We start from the raw sequence: 22894 nt of genomic DNA on the forward strand, positions 1-22894 counted from the left end.
CAGCTCAAAGTTCAAGTCACCAAAACAGTACCAGGCATTCGATTCAGAGCAGTACTCAACACTCCCAGGTGTCATGTATGACCAGACCGTTCTACTGTATTGAACACAGTCATGATTAACCTCATTTGTGGCTGCCAATCTGGAAGAGGCAGGCAGGAGCCTGTGAAGGATCTTAAGTGAACTCTCAGCCACACTCCCCATAAGACTGCTCTTATTTAGATAGCTGTGCAGATGGACATATCATAAAATGTGCTCACAATCTGAAAATGTGCCAAAAGGAACAAGCAAGTCCTAACTTTGGTTTAGAGTCAAAGGTAGGAATGTGGATATGATCCAGGACGATGCAGCGCTAAGCAGACAGAGTGGAGAGACGTTTAGAGATTCATCTAGCCAGTTGGTTTTCAGGAGGGATGGAAAGGCACCGGCCCCTGGCACACTTGAAGAGGGTTGTGTTTTGTTTTGTTTTCCCTAGCACTGCAGGCCCTGAAACAAAGAGCATGGAGAAGGGAGTAGGCAAGTAAGACAAGAGGAAAATTGTGGTGATATTTGGGCACTACCTTATTCTCTTCCCCTGAGGTTAGAGAAATTGTTTCTTTGAACTGCATAAGCTCATGTCTTGAAATAATATCATGGATAAGACACTGAATTTTTTTTTTTAATCAACTGAAACTCCTTTCAACAAATCTTTATGACAGACTTTCTAAATTCCATCCTAGGGCTCCATTCTAAAATTGGAAAAAGACCCTTTGTATGAAAATGCTTTCATACAATGAATTTCCATCCAGTAAAAATATTTGCTCTTTTTTTTCTGACTCCCTTATCTGTAATGGAAGCACAAAGGAATGACTTGACCCCTCCCTCCCTCTCCCTCTCCCCACCCCCCACCTCTCTCTCTCTCACAAACACAAACACATGCACAGTGTCCAACAGCTCCTTCCTGTCCACTCCAATAAACAATCATGCCTAAGTAAAACCACTAGACTGGTTACAGCTACATAAAATTACCCTGTTCCCCCTTCTCTCAGATAGCCATCCCAATTAAGTCCTACATGAAAATTCTGGAATGATAATGCCTCCTTTCTTTATCTTCGTTCACTTATATCTGTAGCTCCAGATTTCCTAAAAATGTGTCTCATTCCAAATAGAAAACTCTGATACCTTTCAAATTCTCTGCTGTCAAGACAAACCCACTGGAGTTATCTCATTCTAGACAAAGGCGCCATAAACATACAGAGGAGAAAAGATAGCCTCTTCAACAAAAGGTTCTGGGAAAACTGGAAATCCATACATAATAAAATGAAACTAGACCCCAATCTCTCACTCTGCACAAAACTCAACACAAAGTAGATCAGGGACCAAGGCGTTTGACCAGACACCCTGTGCGTACTAGAAGAAAAAGTAGGCCCAAATCTCCATCATGTTGGCTTAAGAAGCAAATTCCTCAACAAGACTTGTAAAGCTCAGGAAGTAAAATCAAGAATCAATAAAGGGGATTGTATCAAACTAAAAAGCTTATTAAAAGCAAAGGAAACAATCAAGAACACAAAGGCAGAGTCTACAGAATGGAAGAAAATCTTTGCCACATGCACCTCAGTTAGAGTATTAATCTTTAGGACATATAAAGAACTCAAAAAACTTAATAACAACAATAACAAAAAAAAAAACCCAATCAACAAATGGGCTAAGAAACTGAACAGACACTTCACAGAGAAGACATACAATCAGTCAACAAATATATGAAAAAATGCTCAACATCACTAGCAATTAGAGAAATGCAAATCAAAACTACTCTAAGATTTGATCTCACTCCAATCAGAATGCCAATCATAAAGAATATAAGTAACAATAAATGTTGGAAAGATGTGGGGGAAAGGTACACTCATACATTGCTGGTGGGCCTGCAAATTGGTACAACAATTATGGAAAGCAGTATGGAGATTCCTCAGAAAACTTGGAATGGAACTACCATTTGATCCAGTTATCCCACTCCTAGTTTATACCCAAAGAACTTAAAATCGGCATACCATAATGAAGCACTCATGTCAATGTTTATAGCATCTCAATTCACAATAGCTAATCTATGGACCCAACCTAGGTGCCCTTCAACAGATGAATGGATAAAGAAAATATGAGATATATATATATATATATAGATAGATAGATAGATAGATAAAATGGGAATATTACATAGCCATAAAGAAGAATTAAATGATGCATTTGCCAGTAAGTGGATGGAACTGGAGACTACCATACTAAGTGAAATAAGCCAATCTCAGAAAACCAAAGGCCAAATGTTCTCTTGATACCTGAATGCTGGCTCACAATAGCATGATGGAGGTGAATGGGAGGAGTGGGGGGAAGAGAGGGATGGTAGGAATGGGAGAGACAGTAGAATGTATAGGACATAAATTTCCTATATTCACATATGAATACATGACCAGTGAAACTCCACATCATGTACAACCACAAGAATGGGAAGTTATACTCCAAGTATGTATAATATGTCAAAATACATTGTACTGTCACGTATAACTAAAAAGCACAAATAAAAAAAATGCTCTGCTGTCAAAAGGTAGGTCTTAGTACAGAAAAGAACAAAATTAATTTAATCATTTTAATGACATTCCCACTAAACCTCAATCATCATCTTCTGTCCTTTCTTTCTTTATTTCTTTTTAGGATCTGTCCTTGAAAAGAAAAATGCAATCCAATATTTCCATTACTGTTCCTAATAGAATTGCGCATCATGACTTTTGAAATTAGTAGATGGAGAACAAGAATGTGCTTACCAAGATGAATACCCGTGATTGGGATGAACCCCAATCTTTCAAAGATGACACCAGAACTGTTGGAGTGTACTTGTGGGTAGGCTTGCTAGTCCTCTGGAAGAATGAAAGCTCTTTGTGCCCCTATGTATTTGTGCCACTGTGGTATCATTTTATATATTCTATTAGAGTTAATCACTAATAAGCCAGGACCTTCCTAGATCATGAGCTACCTGAGGGCAAAACCCATACATATTTATCATTATGTGGTCACTTCTTCACAAAAAGCTTATCAATACACAAGTCACCAAAAAAAATGTGTGTTGAGTGAATGAATAAAATGAAGACAGCCTGTTATAGAAGGAAGAGCTGGTTGTCCTTTTTTTTTTTTTTTTTTTTTTTTTTTTTGGTACCGGGGATTGAACTCAGGGGCACTCAACCAACTGAGTAACATCCCCAGCCCCTTTTTTATATTTTATTTAGAGATGGAGTCTCACTGAGTTGCTTCAGCCCTCACTAAGTTGCTGAGGCTGGCTTTGAACTTGCAATCCTCCTGCCTCAGCCTCCCCAGAACTGGATGTCTTTTGAAAGAGAGTAGATGGGGTAGAGCTCTAGTTTAACTCAAAAGTTGGGACAATATTAAATTTAAAAGAAGCTATTTTTTCCAAAATCTCTATGAAATATCAGTTTTATGACCTAATTAGACTCATATGTATGAAGATACACTGTATGTTTTAAAAGTATTCATTGTGAATGTGATAAATAAAAGTCTATCTCTGGAAGCACCTGGCCTTCCAAGTCTTAAGTCTAGAGAAGTAGACAGAGCTACAAACCAAGCCAACAAATGTGACGGGCCTCTCTCATCCGGGTTTCTTTTGACAATGGGCCCCTGGGCATGGTGAGGCTCCACTGAGTGGCAATGAGAGTCATGTGGAGTTCTCAAGAGAAGTCAGTCTCTTGAGTGAAAAGTACCTAATTCCCACTTTGACCTCTTTCTTCAGCCTCCAGCATTTGAATCCAAATGACTATTCATGAGCCAATGGGGATTTCATGGAAGGAAACAAACAAAATGGCACCTTACGTGGGAGCCACAAGGCCTCAGAATCATCTCAGTTATGCGACTGAAGGAAAATGACTTAGACAAACCGCTATAATAAGAAGTCACCTAAATCCAAGAAATGGCATCAACTAAAAATACAAGATCTGAATTTTTACTTACAATGTAAATTTGTGTGTGACTAAATTAAAAGATTTTTTTTATATTGGTTATCATGAAAGAAGAGTTGTAGGCCAGGCATAGTGACACATGTCTGCAATCCCAGCTACTTGGGAGGTTGAGGCAGGAGGATGGCAAAAAGGGGTGAGGGGGCTCAGCAGTAGACCTCCCCTTGGTTCAATCACTAGGACCACAAAAAAAAAGTAAAAAAGAATGAAGAGTTTCAGGAAGGTTTCTACTGTCAAAATTGGTCCTTCGGGATCTGAAAACTAGTTCCCCAGAAAAGAAGATCTAAGGCCTACTTTCAAAGTCAAGAGTACAGAACATACACCTCTCCTTGGTTCCTTCCAGAAGATGCCATCACAGTTCCTCTTTCTCCAGCATTCACGATTTGAATCCAAATGACCATTCACAATACTAACAGAATCGGAATACCATGTCTTCTCAAACACGAGTCTCACAGCTCTAGAACAAGGAAGGACACATAAAGATCTCAATGTCTTCAATCTTTTGCTCCCACACTCAGTGAATTTTCAAGGGAAAGTAATCCAATCCGTAGAATTTCAGGTCACCATCTAGACACAAAGCTGGCCAAGAATGACCTGTATATTCCTGGCAGAATAAAAATTTTGAACTATTAAGACTATGCTAACAAATAGGAAGTACTTTTCAAAAAAAAATCTAGATGCAAAGTATACACAAGCTGGAACACATGTTCTTTTAACTATTACCCCAAAATAGGTTCATCGAAAAAAAATAACTTCCAAGTGAGTATCTACAGTCAGAGAGAACTAAACTCTACCCATGAGAATCAACCTGAGTGGCAATATCACTGTAAAGATCTAGGAACCAAACAAGTTTATTAAGAACATAAATACCCAAAAATACTGAATCTTATAATGCCAGCAAACTAAACATGAACACTAAGTGTGAAAGAAAATTCTTGAGCTGATTTCAAATCACAGGCATATGTTTGGCTGGAGAAAACATATTGGGGAACACACACTTCAAAGGAAAATCCTTTAGAAATGGAATCACTGGCACCAGATCCACTGCCTGTTAAGTTATTTGACCAAAAAAGACTACTTCAAGAAGCCTCAGCTCTTTACCCCAAAAACCAGAGCAGGAATATTTGGAAACAGTCCTGAAACCGTAACTTCACTTGTGACACAATCCCTTTTCCATAACTCTAGCCAAATAGTCCAACTCTCTAAGGAACTAAAAATCAAGCAGCTTCTTCCTCTTGATATACCCTGCCCCAATATAAGGACTTCCAAGAGTGATTAATTCTGATACAAACAGAATACAATACTACTCCACAGATTCAATACTATTTGTGATAGTCATATTTCTACTACTTTTCATTTCCTATAGGCTTATTTCTATCTCCTTTAGAGTACGTGTGTGTGTGTGTGTGTGTGTGCGCGCGCATATACCTAATAGTATGCCAAAAGAACTTTATTAGAGAACATAAAATAAATGATATGTTTAAACCACACAACAGAAGGTTTGAGAAAATTTTGTCCTTGATTTCTTTTCAATGAAGCAAGTTTATATTTAATTCTCTGTGTTATTGAACTACCCTTGAATGAAAAAAGGCAAACAGAAGACAATAAAGTCTCTTAAAATATATTTTTCACACATGAAAATCACAAATAAGCCAACCAGATAAAACAGTCTCAGATGGAATATCAATTGTACATGTAAATATGAGTTATATATAGAAAAATTACTGTCTACATATATGTGTATTTCTGGGTATTTATATTCTTAATAAGAAGACTATAAGATGGTACAATTGCCTATACAAGGTGCCAGAGTATTGAAATCATTTAGCAATAAATAATTTTCAGGAGTTTTTCAAAACCAATCCTTTTCCATACATTTTATGTTCATTAGTTTTACCTTTCATTTAGAATTAAAAATTAGAAAACTTGTTAAAAAGTTAGAAAATTTGTACCCATGGACCAAGATAAGTTGTCTGTGTTTCTATTATTTTCTACCCAAACACATGGCATTTTCTGACTCTTCACCAGTGAGAGGCAGCTTTCTCTTTACATTTTCCTCACACATGCTTATCCATTCATCCGGATAGACATGTTTTCTGCTCTGCTTTCTGGCAGGCCTTGGGTCAGAAGAATTTCAGGGCATCAAAAAATTTGGTAAGCTAGCTAACCACAGCCCTGATGTTCAGGAGTTACAAATTTTGGCACCCACTGGCCCTGGGTATCAAAAGTATCAGGGAAAGAGGGATCCAAGCAGCAATTGCATTGCATGCTAAAAAAAAGGACAGCCACTTCAATAAAGGGCAACAGTTTACACGAAGCACCGTAAGAAATTCCCTACCAGAACCACCACCTTCCAAATCTGTCTCTTGCTTTAAAATGCTTTCACTGTGCTGGATTTCGTCATTCTCTTCCCTGCTAGATAGCTCCTAACAGAACATCAAGACAGTTCTTGGTGAACCCAGTTAGATAACATCATGTTGGTTCTACTTTTTCCAAGTGAAATGAAAAGCAAAAGAGGAATGAGGGTTATAAAACATATTGCCACCCCAGGCTTATGTTGACTCTCCATTCTGAAGACTGAACTATGGTACATGGCAAAATGATAAAAACTCAACCAGTTACCATCACACTCAGTTATCACCTCTAGGTCAGCATTAGCTCCATGCTTAGCAATTAGTTGAAAGAGAGGGGGTGGGGAGAGAAACTCCTCTTTCCTTTCGTTTTCAAGATTTTTGAAAGGAAAAAAAAAAGTTTTAAAAGAACTGAAGATAAAGACCAAATGATAAAAGAAACAAGTTTTTAGCAGACATTTTCTTCAGATTCACATTCATATCTTTGTCCTTATTTGGTAAACCTCCGAGATCTCACACGCCCCTCTCCTCTCTGCCTTTCCATCATCCTAACCCCACCCCCAAGTTGGAATGAAACTCATTCTTCTCATGTTCCCATAACATTTGGTTCAAATAGAATAGATTTCATGTCGCTTTTTTTCTCTCCAGTGTGCCTTGTAATAAATGTTTGTTAAATCAAATCAAAGATCATTAAAAATACTGAAAATAGGTAAATCCCTACTGCGTGGATAGGATATTTATCATGAATAGTCTTAAAACTGGAAATTGTTCCTATATAAGGTACATAGTAAAAGCTATGAGAGAGTGGTGAATGGACCTAAAGTATGTAAGATTAGCAGGAGGAGGAAGAGGAAGAGGAAGAGGAAGAGGAAGAGGAGGAGGAGGGTAATGATGATGATAATAATAATAATAATAATACAGAATCATATTCAGAAGCCAAGACAGACTCCTATTCTCCATGTGACTGAGAGTCTTTTAAAAGTTAGACTGCATGGGATGTTCCTAAAGTAAATGGGTACAGCTAAGGAGAAGCAGTTTAGAGTCATGGTTAAGAATGCAGCCTTCAGCCAGGTACTGTAGTGCATGCCTGCAATCCCAGCAACTCAGGAGGCTGAGGTAGGAGGATTGCAAATTCAAAGCCAGCCTCAGCAACGGCGAGGCACTAAGCAAATTAGTGAGACCCTGTCTCTAAATAAAATACAAAATAGGGCTGGGGATGTGGCTCATAGGTCAACTGCCCCTAAATTCAATCCCTAGTACCCGCGCCCCCGCCAAAAAAAAAGAATGCAGGCTTCAAATGTAAACAGTCTCTAGTGGCCAAATTGGGGAATGTTCAAACAATAAAATAAATAATAATAGTAATAGATTATAACTAATAAAATAGAAATCCATGCAATCCCCATTGACAAAAATAATGATGGCTCTTCCTTATACTAGAATGCAACTAATAACTACAGAAGGAAGGAAGAGAAAATCACAAGATGGCAGATACCACTGTCTCATCCAAGTATCATCGACAAATGCTAAATTTCATTGCAAAAGTATGATGAAAGACGGAAATTTATATTGTCTCAAAATGTCATTTGACAGCAAATGAGTGAGACTTAGTTTTTTGGTTGTTTTTTAATTTTTATTTTTAATTGTAAATTGACAAATTATAGTTATATATATTTATAGGGTGCAAAGTGATGTTATAATTTATGAATACAATGTGGTTTTTTTTTCAACAGTACTCACATTGAGCACATATCCCACTTCCTAGACTGGCTCTTAACAACTGCAGACTTTTTCAAAAATTCAGCCTCATCCAAAAATATATTCAAAGAGATGTGCTTCAGACTCAATAACAAAAAAATAAAATAAAATAAAAATAGTTTTTTAAAAGGTTCCAAAAATACTTTGATTAATAGATGGAGTTTTGAAGTAAGTAAATAATTTTTCAAGAAAAGCACTTTGAAAAAGCATCTACATTTCAGATATACAGATTCTGGACTCAGATTTTTAAAAGTCAGATTACATTTTAGACAAATTTTGTCTTTGTTATAACCAGAAAATCTTATGAATCAGATAAACAGCAGTCTCTGCCTTTTTGTACTTGGAACTATAATTGCAGCTCTTTGTTTGACTGAAACACACACATATAAATCCTATTCCTAAATATTTTTACAGCAAATATTTTATTTTTAGGTACATTTAAATTGGGGGTGCCCCATTATAGTGCACAGGACCTCTTGGGTTCACTGGTAGCACTCTGGGATTTCACAAAATCCAAGCTGGAAATTATAGTCCTGAACTAAGACTCCAGCAACACAGGATTATAGAAAGTCCTGGTATTATTTCAAGTCAGGATTTTCTTCCATATCCAATTTCACCCAAAGTCGAGCATTAGTCAGCCTGCACCTTTCATATAGCAGAAAGGAGATTTGATTAATGTGATTTCTTTGTAGAAAAATCTAAGAAGATTAAGGCACAATGATATAGGGAAAGCATGCCCTTTCTCAACGTGACATTCTTCAGCACTATATAGAGGTCTGAAGATCTTTCTAGTCATTAGATTGTTCACACCAGCTGCATCTGAAAGAGAAAAAAAAATCTATCATCAGGGAAAACTTTCAATTTTTCACATTTTAGTTTCTGTCTCACGAACAGGTCAACAAATCTAGAGGTCGGTATTGATTTCATTCTATAACTAGGCAGGAAAGGGCATCTTTCAAGGAAACATTTTCAGATTGTTCCCCCATCCACCCCACCCCTCCTTTTGGGACTGTTTTGTGATGGTCCTTGGGGAAAAAATTAGAACCTTCTAAATGACTTTTGTACTCAGTGAAGCACAATGCAAAATAAATCCCGTTGGGGATTTCCAATAACTATTTTCCATCTGTGCATTCTGCAAATCTAATACTAACCAGGAGGCATGCTTTTCTGATATGAGAAAATTAATTCAAAGCTGGTTTTAAAATATATATATATATATATATATAAAATATCATCTGCTTCTTCCACTTTTACTTTTTATATGTTTTTGTGAAAAAATATATTGAGAAAAAAAGAATAAAATTAAAATACTTTTCCCTAGACCCTCTCAACTTTCCGAATGAGTATTATACTCCCTCTGCTTCGCTCAAATGTAGGGCATTTGAGAATGTGATAGATAAGGAAGTAAATTACTTTCAATAGACCATTTCCAAGGTTGTTTTCTCCTTGGACTATCACATGTCAATTTGGTGGATATGAATCTGAAGATTCAGTTACAATGGAAAGGGCTACAGGGTCAGAACTCACTGTGCAGCCGTCTTTATACCTCTCAGCCACCCAGCTAAGACACCTCAGTGCTCACAACTTAAAGAACCCCTACTGTACCAGTCAGGGGCCTCTTGATCCCACACTCCTCTTCAGAAATCTGACAGCCCACACAAAGCTACCTAAATGGACATAAAACTACCTTACTTCTGGGGAGGAAGGAAACTGATAAACCTGGCATTTAACATCCATATTCTCAAGTATACTTTATATACAAATATAATGTTGCTGACACTTAACTCCTAAATATTAAAACAAGACAGGCTTTTGATAGTCACTGTTATCGCCGTCTTCATAGCCAAGGAATCTGTGGAATATTAGTGTGTTAGTTAAGTAGTTACCTTAAGAACTACTCCTAGTTTTGATGCATGAATTCTAGTGTTGGTAAAATATGAGAAATAAACTACAACATAACTCATCTCAGTGAAAGCAATATAATTTTTGGAATGGAACAAAGTCACCAAACTCCAAATATGTTGTCAAGGAAAACCCTAAGGTTTTATTCTTAACATCACAAAGAAAAAATATACAAATTCAAGAATTCTCATACTTTACAGTGAAACAATAACTAGAATGCATCAATGATGCCCTTATAGTTTATTCCTAATAGGTCAAACCATATAAAATTGTCATTTTAGAGGTTAAATACCAGAAATTTTGTGTTGCCACTTAATGCCAATCCTGCACTTCATTCAAGTAGATCTAGAATGAAGCCACTTATCTCCATTTCTACCACTGCCCTAGTTGAATCCATCATCTTTCCCTTGGTCAATTTCAATAGCCTCCTAACAGATCCCCTTGCTTCCATTCTCCTCTATAGTTTATTCTCTCTTCTTCAGCAATAGTGATCCTTTTTTAACTTCTGAAGATTAATGTACATAAACAAACTGTAAAAAAACATGAATTTCAACTTGAGGAATTCTCACAAACTGAACACATCCATATAGCCAATGCCCACGTCAAGCAATAGAATATTCACATAAATGGACTCATACCATGTACCCTTTTTTTTTTTTACTACATATTGTATTTGTGATGTGTTCTCTCAGAAATCTGACCATAATGTTAGCTAAATGGACACTATACCTACCTTAGTTCTTGGGAGGAAGGAAACTGATAAACCGAGTGTATAATACCCATATCCTTAAATACAATTTGTGCTCACATATGATGATGCTGACACTTAACTCCCAAGTTTTACAACAAGACCTTCATGTATAAACAATAAGACTGTTACATATAGCAACAAATCTTTCATTCTCATTGCCATGTAACATTTCCATTGTATCACAATTTATTCTTTCCACTGTGGATGAACCAAAGTCATCTTTTTAAAAATGTAAGAACACGTAGCTTCTCTACTTAAAACTCTTCATTTGCTTCAATTTGCATTTAAAAGATCCAAAGTTACCATGGTGCTGTCCCATCTCTACACCCCGCCCAAGCCCTCTCTGCCCCACGCTCTACCACACAGCCTTATTTCTATTGCCTCTCTCAGTTACATGCTAAGCTCTTTTCCATTCCTGAGTGGTTCTTCCTGGCCACTACATCCCATCCTCTACCACCCAATTCAAAGCCAAAGGTGTGGGGTTGGCTTGGTCGCATCCTTCCTCTTTAAACTAAGGTCGCCTTCTCAGAGATGCCTTCGTGACCTTCTTGTCTAGAAGAGCACCGCCTTCTATTTCACACCATCCTCCTTGTTTCATTATGAATTTTCACTTTGACTCTGAGAAGAAAATATTAAGTATAAAGTGCCAACATTATCGATAGCAAAGAGAACTATAATTCTGTTCAGGGCTCCACCCGGGGAAAAATGGGGATGGGGTGTTAACATCTAGGGTACAGCCAAACCTCAATTCATGAAATCAATTCAATTTAATAGAAATGTCATTCTAGCCAATTTATACAAGATAGAGTTATTGTTTTTTAAATGGTTAACTATTTAGTTTTTTAATGTTACTTTGGCATCATAGACAGTCCATATAGAATTAAGGGTTCTAAGAAGTTCACAACTATAGAAACTCAGAAACCAAAATCTTCCTATTCCATCTCCAGATTCCTAACTAGAATTCTAAGGTGCCCTGCAACATGCGTCACAGGAGTATCTCCCCTGTTGGAAAGTGGCACAGACTTCCCACAAAACGATTAAAGAGTTCCAAGAACAAAATCACTTCATCTGCAGAAAGGGAGGTTTTATATGGAAAGCATTTACAGTGTTTTCTACAAAGTACAAAATGTTTCTACAAAGAAAAACGAAGCTTTTCAAACTAAGCCAGAGTTTTCAATAAAGCAACTAGAGAGAGTAAACCAGTGCATTTATGCAATTTGCAAGTCCTGGACACTCCTAATTAAGCAAAGAAAAGTGGTATATAAAAAAAGTAATGTATTTTTAAAGGGTAGTAGAGAAATTAAATGTGTTGAGTTTAACTTCTTCATGAAATAAGCTTCTTATCCTGGTAAGAAATGGGTCACAGCAATAAAAGTATGCTGTAAATTCAACTTGACAAATGAGAAAATGAATTCCTGAGGGTAAGGCCTATTAAAGGAATATTTCAATTTAATCATGCAATGAATATTTTTGAGTAGCTTCTATATACAAGAAACTGCCTTACATACTTTAATGAGGTAAAACATAGTGTTAGTTAATATAGTAATTTGTTCTATTACTAATTTCTCAGTCAGAATATAAAAAAGATCAAATATAAGAAAAAAGTTAAAACCCTATATAGAGGTGCCAGCTTCCAATATTTGCTTATAAACTTCAAAATTCAATGTGCTACACCCACTGCTTAAAGACATGAGCAGGGCATTAGTCATTTCAGTGAGCTAAAGCGACCTGCCTCTTCAGCATAAAATGTGATATGATGCCACCTTATGGCTGAAAATACAACATTTTGGTTTGGGATGATAAACAATCATTTTCAGATGTATGTTTTCAGATCCCCGGAGGAAAAGGTGCCGAGTATGACTAAACCTGTAAAATTCACGATTCTAAATACCCAGAATCAACTTAATCTTGGAGGAAAGGACAAAACAGTGACAATGCAAGGGTGCAATGTCTAGCTTACAGGAAGAAAGCCTCTTCAGGTAGCCTTCTGTCAAGGGGGCTGCTCACCCACCTGCCCACTCAAGGTATTTTCACAACCAGTGTCAGCTGGGTTTATTTTAATATTTTTAGTTGTCGATGGGCACAATATCTTTATTTTATTTTTTTAGGTGGTGCTGAGGATCAAACCCAGTGCCTCACGCATGCCAGGCAAGCGCTCAACCACTGAGCTACAACCCCAGTCCCTCAGCTGGATTTTTCTAGTTCAATATTTATTGCTCTTTATTTCCACATTCATACAAACAACAAAAATATAAAATGCAACCAAGTCAAAATTTTTGGAATTAGCCACAGATAGCTTACTAGTAGGTTGAATCATATGAAAGTACCATTTTTGTAGATCAAAAATTGTCAGATCCTGGAAATTCCATAGAGTTCCTTCAATATGCACCTTAAGCATAAATGGCAACTTAACAAACTCAGACAGTAAAACTAATGTAATAGTAGTGTTTACCCAATATTAAACATCCAATCCTTTCTCATTAAATAACTAGTGAGACCCATATTTGGGAGACCTGATTCTACCCAAGGCCATTCATCAATGGCACTTCTCTATGGCAAACTGAATCTCTCCTTGGGCACCATTGGGCCCCTATCTGCTCCACTGATCTACCATTTACTTCCTTGTAAGCACTGTAAAAATTTCCCACTCAGTCTGCAATTGCTCTAAGTTCCAACTTTCAAGTCAAGCATCATGATCAACCAAATTTGTGTAGACCCAGTTAATCCTGTTTCTATGTACTATCAAACAACTTCTATGTACTATCAGGAACTTTGGGAGATATAGATCTCATTTAATGCATATTGTAGAAAATGCTGTTTTCAAATTTTTTTTATCATCATAGTATTGCTATAAAGCCTCAATTCCTGAGAGGATAAAGTAAACTAAAGAGATCTTCCCTTATTCTAAAGTTGTCTTGTCACACTATCAAATATTCCTCTTCCTTCTGCCTTCTCCAACAGTGGTAACTGTGGTTAAGACTCCCCAGTGACTTTATAATGGAAAATTTCAGTGCTCAACTATGGAATCGTTATCATATAGGAAGATTATTAGATCTTTCCTACATTGGAAAGGCATAGAAACAAACTCATTTGTAAACAAGACATTTAAGGAGCACTCATGTACACAAAATTATTGTAAAATTCTGGAAATCAAGTATAAAATGTTAATATTAGGAGACACTGTGAGAGGGATATATGGGAACTCTCTGGTTGTCTTTACAACTCTTCTATGTATCTAAAATTATTCCAATACAAAAGGTTTATTTAAAGAAAAACAATTTAGGAAATCCAAACTGTAATCAACTGAAATCAGAACGTATCATTTTGTCTTCTCTCCAATAGCTTTACCATATTGGGGTCTTCTTTCGCTCCTTTGCACTTTTTTGTGTATATTCCATATCAATGGGCTCCTTTATATCTAGTAAGGGATTGGAGCTTTGAATTACTGCTGAAGAAAAAGGCCAACTTGATGGCTCCTGTTTCAAAGTTTCCTATTCAAATACAAATGTAAAAATAGATATGATTGCTCTGTGAGCTTGGTCAAATCAATTCCCTCTCTGTGCTTTGCTTTCCTTTTGCCCAGAGGAACAGATAATCCATAACTCTACCTTCACAAGAAAAGGAAGGAAGGCTAACACAGCTATCTGAACATATTTTTAAGTGCCCATTTCATACACAATACACACTATGAATCTTAACTGTTTTTGTCAACCTTAGAGAGTAGGCTCCTTGGGGAAAATTCTACTCTTTAAATCACAACAGACAAGCTGGGATCCCATCACAGATAAGAATACCAATCCTGAGTTAAAATTTTAATTCTGAAATTAAGGATTCATTCATTTCAGTTTTGCAGTCACCCAGAGTACATCAATCTTAACAATGTACCCGTTTTCCCTTTCCTGAATATTTGTTTTACTTCTCATAGAGCACAAAGACCTAACAATCTACCTTTTGAACACTGTTTACATTCCAAGAAAGGACTTGTGCCCAGAATCACATAATAACACATAGATATCTGTTCAAGGGGCCTCTCGGACTCTCCCATTTGGCTGCCATTTCACTCCTGCCGCTCTCTCTGTTTAACCTTTTGGCTCCTTGAGAGAAGTAGCAGAAGCCACAGCATGAGGAATGGAGGTTCTTAGAAGTCGCTGAGATCAAAGGGTCCACCCTGCATGAACAGCATTTCTCTCTTCCTGGGTAGTTTTTGCTACCGCTATCTGGTGGGGAGAGGAGGAGAGAGAGGGTTTTTTGTTTTTTGTTTTTGTTTTTTTAATCCTTCAGAGGAGGAATTTAGAAGTTTTATAACTAGAAAGAATGTATAACTTAATGGTGGCTGGTGATGGATACAGCCTATGTGAAGGAGACAGAGCCTAAAGATTCTTAGGGCAAATGAGACACCACCATCCAGACTGTGTATGAACAAATCAGTTTAACAAATGCTAGCTTCCTGCCCACCTCTTTCTTTGACTGAAGATCTGCCTTTCTTAGGAAATGATCCATCTTTCTCTCCTATAGGACCAGACTATATGTCATTGAGCCTCAAGAAACTGAGAAATCCCCAAATACATCACCAGATCCTCTTCCGACACTTTGCAACTCCAAGATACAAGTTACTTCTGCTTTCCAGAAAATTCTCAGGGAAGATGCCGGCCCCTCTTCAGAGAACTCAAGAGCAGAAAGAGACAGCTACCTTGGATGTAATGAGAAGTCTGAGCCCACTACATCTCCTTGTCCACAGCTGGCTGAAAATCCTCTTCATCAAAGACACAGTGAGCAGTGCATACTCACTGAAACCCATTAATTGGTATAATTGATACATGCTGATAAAAATGATTTTTAAAATTTTTAAATTTAAATATGCTTAAAAAGGCATAATGAGGACCATCAGCATGTGGAAGGACCCAAACACAATTAGAATTTAAGAAAACGTATGGAAATTTTAGAACTGCAACGTCTAATAAGTAACTACCAGCCACATACAACTATTTAAACTAACTTGCATTAAAATAAATTTAAAAAAATAAGTTCCCTAGTATACAAGCCGCTTTTGGCTTTTGCATTGAACAGCCCCAAAATGGAGCATATCCATCACTACAGAAATTTATACTGGACAGAACTGATGCAGACAGTACAGGAAGGTACCTTTGGACCCTTCAAACCCTCATATATCATCTTTAATTCATTTTTGTAAACATTGAGCATCAACATCATGTAAGACTTTGTACAAAACACAATGGCATATACAAAAATGAACATGACAGTAATTGACCATCAGGAGTTTATATTTGAGATTTAGAAATAGATGTATACATATATTATAAGACAGAAATACATAATGTGGTGGAGGAGCAAGCAAATCGCTGTGCTCACACAAGTAGAGACGCATGAAACTATTTCACACTGATCTTTGGCAGTCTCGGGATTCCAAGATAATGAGCACTTTCCTGATTGAGAAACTGCACATTTCCATGCTGTCAGCTCCACAGAAACAACATTTGGATGTGTTCCATTAAAACTGCTTTGAAAACTGGTCCAAAAAAAATTCACTTTGGTAAGAAGAAGACATAAGAAACATAAGAGGTACCACATGCTAATGGAAAGAGCATAAGATTCAGAGTCAGAAGATCAGTTTGAGAGTTTTCTCTGTCCTTACTGGCTGTGTGATCTTGGGCAAGCCACTTCTCTGGGCCTTAGAATCCTCACTGTCAAAGTGAATAAAACAATCCCTACCCTGTATGCTCTGTAAACAAATACTATAAAGATGAATAAGAAATGGAAAACACCTCAGAAACAGTATAGTGTTATACTATTATTATAACTGGAACTTTGTAAGACGTGTAAATCCTCTGCAGCCATGACAATCTTGAACTGCATGTAGAGAAGCTTAAGTTCTGCACAAAGAATGTAATCAAATTCTCGATCTGTAAATCTTTGCTTAGATTTAAAAGCAAAAATACATACTCCCTGTCAACACCCCTATCTCTTCTACTGCAGCCAGCCCAAATTCACTACATCTTAATCCCAGAAGACAATTTGCCTCATGCCCGTGTGAAGAAGGCCATAACATCAAGAGTGAGCTTACACTGAATGACAAATAATTTAAAATTCTCTTGCTAGGTTAAGTCATCCAAGAAGGAGAAACGGCACATTCGATATGGAGAAGAGAATGGATTGGTGGGATTGTTGCTAATGCTGTCCAAATAGGAGGAAGGGAGGCCTTGGAACAATTGCTAAATATGTGTTCTCTTGATTTCATGAGGAATTTTAATAAGAATTTCACACTTTGTAATCACCAGCTTTTGAGTCTGTCCATGAAAATACTGAATGCTTCTGTAAACGTAAAATGACACCACTTTTACTTTCCCAATAGCGTGGGATGATTTCTTTTTCAGCAGAGAGTACAGCTAGATGTCCAGGGAATGGTTTCAATTACCTGGTGCCATGCTTTAATTTTTGAGCACCCCCACGAACCTATTGGGTTTGGCAGCTCCAACAAAAGAAGGGAACCATGGAGGGGCCTTTCAGTCATCCAAGCTATGGTTTCACCAGGCTCACCATGGAGCTGGCACAGGCTCGTGTATAATAGAGTAAAAATGCTTATGCTGGGATGCAGGGCACTGAATTTTAAACAAGGAGGTCTAAGGTTAAAATAATAAACTTTAAATGATGTATGCCACATGTGACATTTTGGTTCCAGACGTAACAAAACCAAACCAAAGACTTTTGCTTGACAATTTCAAAACAATATTACTCCGCAAGGTTTCTGATTTTGATTTTGCCTCAATTGCTCACAGATTAGACTCTGGCAAACTTGGGAGACAACACAATACTGTTTAAAATGCATATGCCAGGAAGCCTGCATGATGTACTGCACTAAATCATCCCTGAATTCTTCGTTACTGTGGTCACCTAACCATTTCCACAAATGTGGCATGGATTTTTTTTTTCTTCTGGAGGAAAATTTTAAAGAATGACTATAAGTAAATAGTACCATGCACTCTTCTCCCTTCACAAATAAAACAATAGACATCTGTTCTTATATAATTGACCATTTATACCAGATCTTAGCAATTTATAGCTCCCTTGTCTAAAAATGAAACTGCAACATTTTAATAGCAAATTATAGACTTATCAGTCATGGAAAAGTCCAGAAGTGGGCTTCAAAAAGCCCAAATTTTGGTACACATTTCATAACCCAGTTGAAAGATCCAATAATCTTTTCATTTCTTCACTATTTTAATATTTTATTTTAAGATTATGTTGAAGACTTTGAAGCCTATATTTTATCTTGAAGTGCTTTATTCTTAGTGTCCATATGTTTAGAAGTATAAAACAATCATGGGAATAACTGTTACTTAGTTTTCTGTTCAGTCACCATATCTTTATTGAAGAAGACAGGTTTATTGATAACCCTCCCTCATTATGTTGTAGTAAGGTTAGTAGAAGACCCGAGATCACACAAGGGATTAATAATGAAGCCAAACAGTGGCAAGTATCTGGGGACTTGAAATCTAATTTATTTGAAAATATAATAATGATGTATTTATACTTTAGTTTAACTACAAAGGCATAGATAAACTTGAAATTAATATACTATATAACACAATAATAAAAAGTCATCCAGACTGTCTACACCATAGAGTTATTGTTGCTAGGAGGCTAAATGCTGTTTTGTTCTGTTTTGTTTTCCACCTCTTCAGCAAAAGTCCTTAAAGGGACAAGGAGAAGGGAAGAAGTGAAAATCTAATGTAACCCAGGTACACCCAGATGAAATCTAAAGGAAGTAATGCTTTGTAGGAGAAAAGCCAAAGGAAGGCAAATAACCATAGAGTTCCAGAGCCAGATGGACCTAAGAGAATCACCTATTCTACCCTAGCACTTTACAAATGAGGAAAACGAGGCCCAGATAAGGAATTGATCCAACTGAGAATGGAGTTGGAACCACAGTAAGGTCTCTTCCTCCTATTCAACCAATGTTCATCCTCCCTATTCGTGTATTCTGGTTCTGGCCATGATAATTGTCTGTGAATAGCACACAAAAATCCTTCCATACCTCTGACTTTTCCTCTGTAGGACAGGATACTATCAACTCTCCTATTGTCTTCATAAGATGATTGTGCAATATCATTATATAGGCAATTAGCATAATAAAGTGCATACTCAAAAAGAATAAAAAGGGAACATCAAAGCAGTTTGTTTTCTAAAGATTATTTGAAGTTACAAACGGATAGGAAATTCTCAAAGTTCAAGGCCCTAAAGAAGGTTAGAGCCAGTAAATGTACAGGCCAGTCATAAAACAAAGACATTTTATCTTCTTTCAAATGCCTTTCCAAAGTTATCCAAGCAAAATGATTACGGAGAAGAAAAGAACATAATGGCATCTGAATTAATAAGCATTAGACATTTGAAACATGGAACTGCAATAAATGTGCAAATTTAAATTTGGGAATTTTCCTTTGTGTATGCCTCATAGTTATTCATGATACAGGCAATATCATTTGCAAGCAAAGATAAATATTCTTTACTGATGCCAGCAAACATTCTTTGTAGCAGAAACTTACTAATGAACATCTTCTCACCAGTGGGCCCCTACCTCCTACCAAGAAGTAAAACCAACTAATTATTTTTCTTGAATTTTTTTCAATTCTTATATTATCTTTTATATATTAAGCAAAAAGATGACTGAAAGTCTATGAGCCTTTTGAATCATATTTTATTGCATTTCTTTTCACCTAGTCCTATTATAGGAAGAAAGAAACCATTCTATAGATAATTTATGAAATATGCCAGTATATGATTACTTTTCAACTCAAATTACATTGAAAAAAATTGGCATACGAACAGATTATTAGCTTATTTCATCATAATTAATGTGCCTTTGGTGGCTGAAGGAAATAAGGGTTCTACATGACCTTCAACCTAGAGGGATTCTTTGTACACAGGAAAGTCATGGTTTTTTCTGATATATCCAGGCGCCTTCCCAGCCTAAGAACATGGAATAAGCATATGTTCTGTTATGGTTTCAATCTGAAATATCCTCCAAAAGCTCATGTATTGAAAGCATGTCCCCAATAGAGCAAGGTTCAGAGATGGGCCTTTTGGACAAGGACTGGATCATGAGGATGTTGACCTCATCAGTAGATTAATCCATTTGATAATCAAATGAGTTATTGATATTGATAATTAAATGGGCTAATTCACTGATAACTAGATGAATTCCTTGGGGATGGGACCTATTTTTAGGAAGTAGATCACTGGGGGCATATCCTGGAAGACTTTATCTTCTCTTCTCCCAGTATCTTTCTCTCTCCATACCCTCTTCTTGTCTATCATGAAATGAACAACTTTCTTCCACCATATCTTTTCACCATGGTGTTTCTGCCTTGGAGTCAGCTGACCATGGACTAAGTCCTCTGAAACAATGAGCCCAAACAAACCTTCATCCTTCAAGTTGTTTGTCACAATGACAAAAAACTAACCCAGATTCCAGTTTTTCGATTTATAACCAATATAAATGAATAATAAGTTGTTTAAAATCAAAGTTGATTAGAAATGAGTTTTTTAAATGATCCCATCACAGAGACTCACATGCAATCATTTGTATGGTCTAGAATCAAACAGACCAAGCACAAAGTTATAAGGATTGTTTCAGCTATGGGCAAGTTCATTCTGTTCTGTTCCCTAAATGTTAGACTAATTCTCTGATCCATCCATACCCATCATCCTACTCAAACCCTTAGTCACAAGAGAAACTTGGCAAGACTCTGTAGTGAAAGCAAATCTCTTGACACTACAGTATTGAAGGGGGCCATTCTTCAAAGTGGAGGCCCTATGGTAAGGCAGTAGGGACTGAATGTGGGAAAGGACTTCCACTTCTGGCCACAATACAGAAATCTTTTCTCTTAAAAAACTATAAAACTTGACAAAACATATGGAATAACTTTTCAGATGTTGGGCAACAGGCAATCCCTAAGAAAAAGGAAACAAACAAGCTTAGCCCAGAAATACTTGAGACACTTTGGTGTTGGGAGCTAAGGAAACATTTCAGAATTCAGGGTCACCAAGGCAACTGTAATTCATGGGGTATGAAACTAGAGAGGAAGGGAATGTGTAATCTGCTTGTACAATATATAATTCCAATTTATAAAAGTGCTATAAGTGATTGAATAGGAGTTCCATAAACCTGCATCAGAGTCTGAATCCTTGAATGAATACTGTGCAATAAGTATATAGAACAAGACTCCACAAAGCCTAGGAAAGAACAACTACCAAAGATCCCACAAGTTTCAACCTCACCAAACACCCTAAGCATTCAACAAACCCTAAGGTCCTAAAGAGGAAGACCACCCTAGGAAGACCAAGCAAGTCACTCTACCTCAAAAGGATCAAACTAATGGTTGTTTGGCAAAACATACCATATAAACCCTCTAAATCAAGGTGTTAACCATTCTGCTTGTCATTAAGTCATGGCCAATGTGTGTTTATGTTGTACAGATCAGACAGGCTTACTCCAGATCTACAAGCAAAAATCCTAAGTGATCAAGAAGTAAATGGGTTGAGAAATATATGTGGACTCTGTGCTCCATCTGATTTTGTTTTGAAAATTTAGGAGGGCCGTTGATGAGGCCTTGAAATTTATCTCAGTATTTTCATCAATCCCTCAAGCACCATCAATGGCCCTCCTAAATTTCTTCCTAATAATACTTAACATTTAGGGTGCTTATTGGTGGGTAGCAATGTGCTGAGCTGTAGATATGCACCATCTCATATCAAAAACCATATGAGATGGGCTTAATGATACTCTTATTTACAGATGAGAAAACAGAAATTTAGTATAACGTGCTAAATGTCACACAGATTCTAAAGGATGAAGGAAGCTTTCTAACCCTCAACTGTAGGATGCAAAGCCAGACACTCAATCATAACATTCACCCCTTTCCCACACGGACATTAAACACATGGATTCTACCTTTAGATACTCTCAGAATTCATTCCCACACAAATACAGCAATCAGGTAAGTAAATAAATGCCAGACTTTCCTTATGTTTTTTGACTGATTCCTCCACATCCCAGAGAGCTGGGATAAACAAAATTATAAGCACTTTTGTTTTGATTAGGGCATGGGTGGAGGTATGGTAGCATTTTTAAAGCATAGGATCTGAAAAATTATTGTGGCATTTTTATCAAAAATGGAAATTTCCAAAGTAGGCCAGATTCTTTGATATAGATTACTCAAAACACTCATCTCTAAATTATTCTATACATAACTTTCCCTGTTGGTTTGGTTAATCATTTAAAGATGCTATAGACATTCATAAATGTTTAGACTTTTATGAAAGACCTGATTCCTACAAAAGCTCACAGTGTAACTTTACACAAGTCAGTAACTCTTCCTGGGCCTCCGTTTCCTTATCTATAAAAGATGAACCTTGAATTACATTGAATTACATTCTGAATGAGGAACCACAGAACACCAGTCCTAAGGGATATTCCCCTCAAAAAAGAAGTCCCAAGGGATGGGGGTGTATCTCTGCAATAGAGTACTTGCCTAGCATATGCAAAGCTGTGGGTTCCGTCCCAGCACAGGGAGAAAAAGAAAGAGAAGGAGGAGAAGTTGTTCAGGGCCAAATATGTAGAAGGAAATCTACAAGCAATAACCCCCATTTAAGATTCATAGTCCACTAGTAATAGATAATCTGTATTAAGATAATAGATAATCTGTATTAAGATAATAGATAATGTGTATTAAGTCCACTAGTAATAGATAATCTGTATTAAGACCCCAGAAAGTCTTTCAGTAAAGAAATCTCTTTAACTGTTTAAAGTTTTCCAAACTCAATGACCATGAAACCATATCCCTTGGGGGGAAAAATGTCTATCAACATCCCATGAAAATAATCCCCATTCACAAACTTAAAAAAAACTATCCATTGATGGTCTAGTAGACACCAAACATTGCACTGTGAATTGGAGACACAATGGTAAACAGAATATTGTCCCTGTTCCCTCAGAGCCTGTAGTTTAGTTGGGAAGACAGACAATAAAAGTGTCAAATATGATTCCAAGTCAAGAAAAGTGCTTGGAGATACTAATATAATTAGTATCATTTAAGATATTTGAAGAATGAGAAGAGATCTGCATGTGA

The sequence above is a fragment of the Callospermophilus lateralis genome, chromosome 1 (genome assembly GCF_048772815.1).
Source record: "Callospermophilus lateralis isolate mCalLat2 chromosome 1, mCalLat2.hap1, whole genome shotgun sequence".
In the NCBI taxonomy this organism is placed as follows: Eukaryota; Metazoa; Chordata; class Mammalia; order Rodentia; family Sciuridae; genus Callospermophilus; species Callospermophilus lateralis.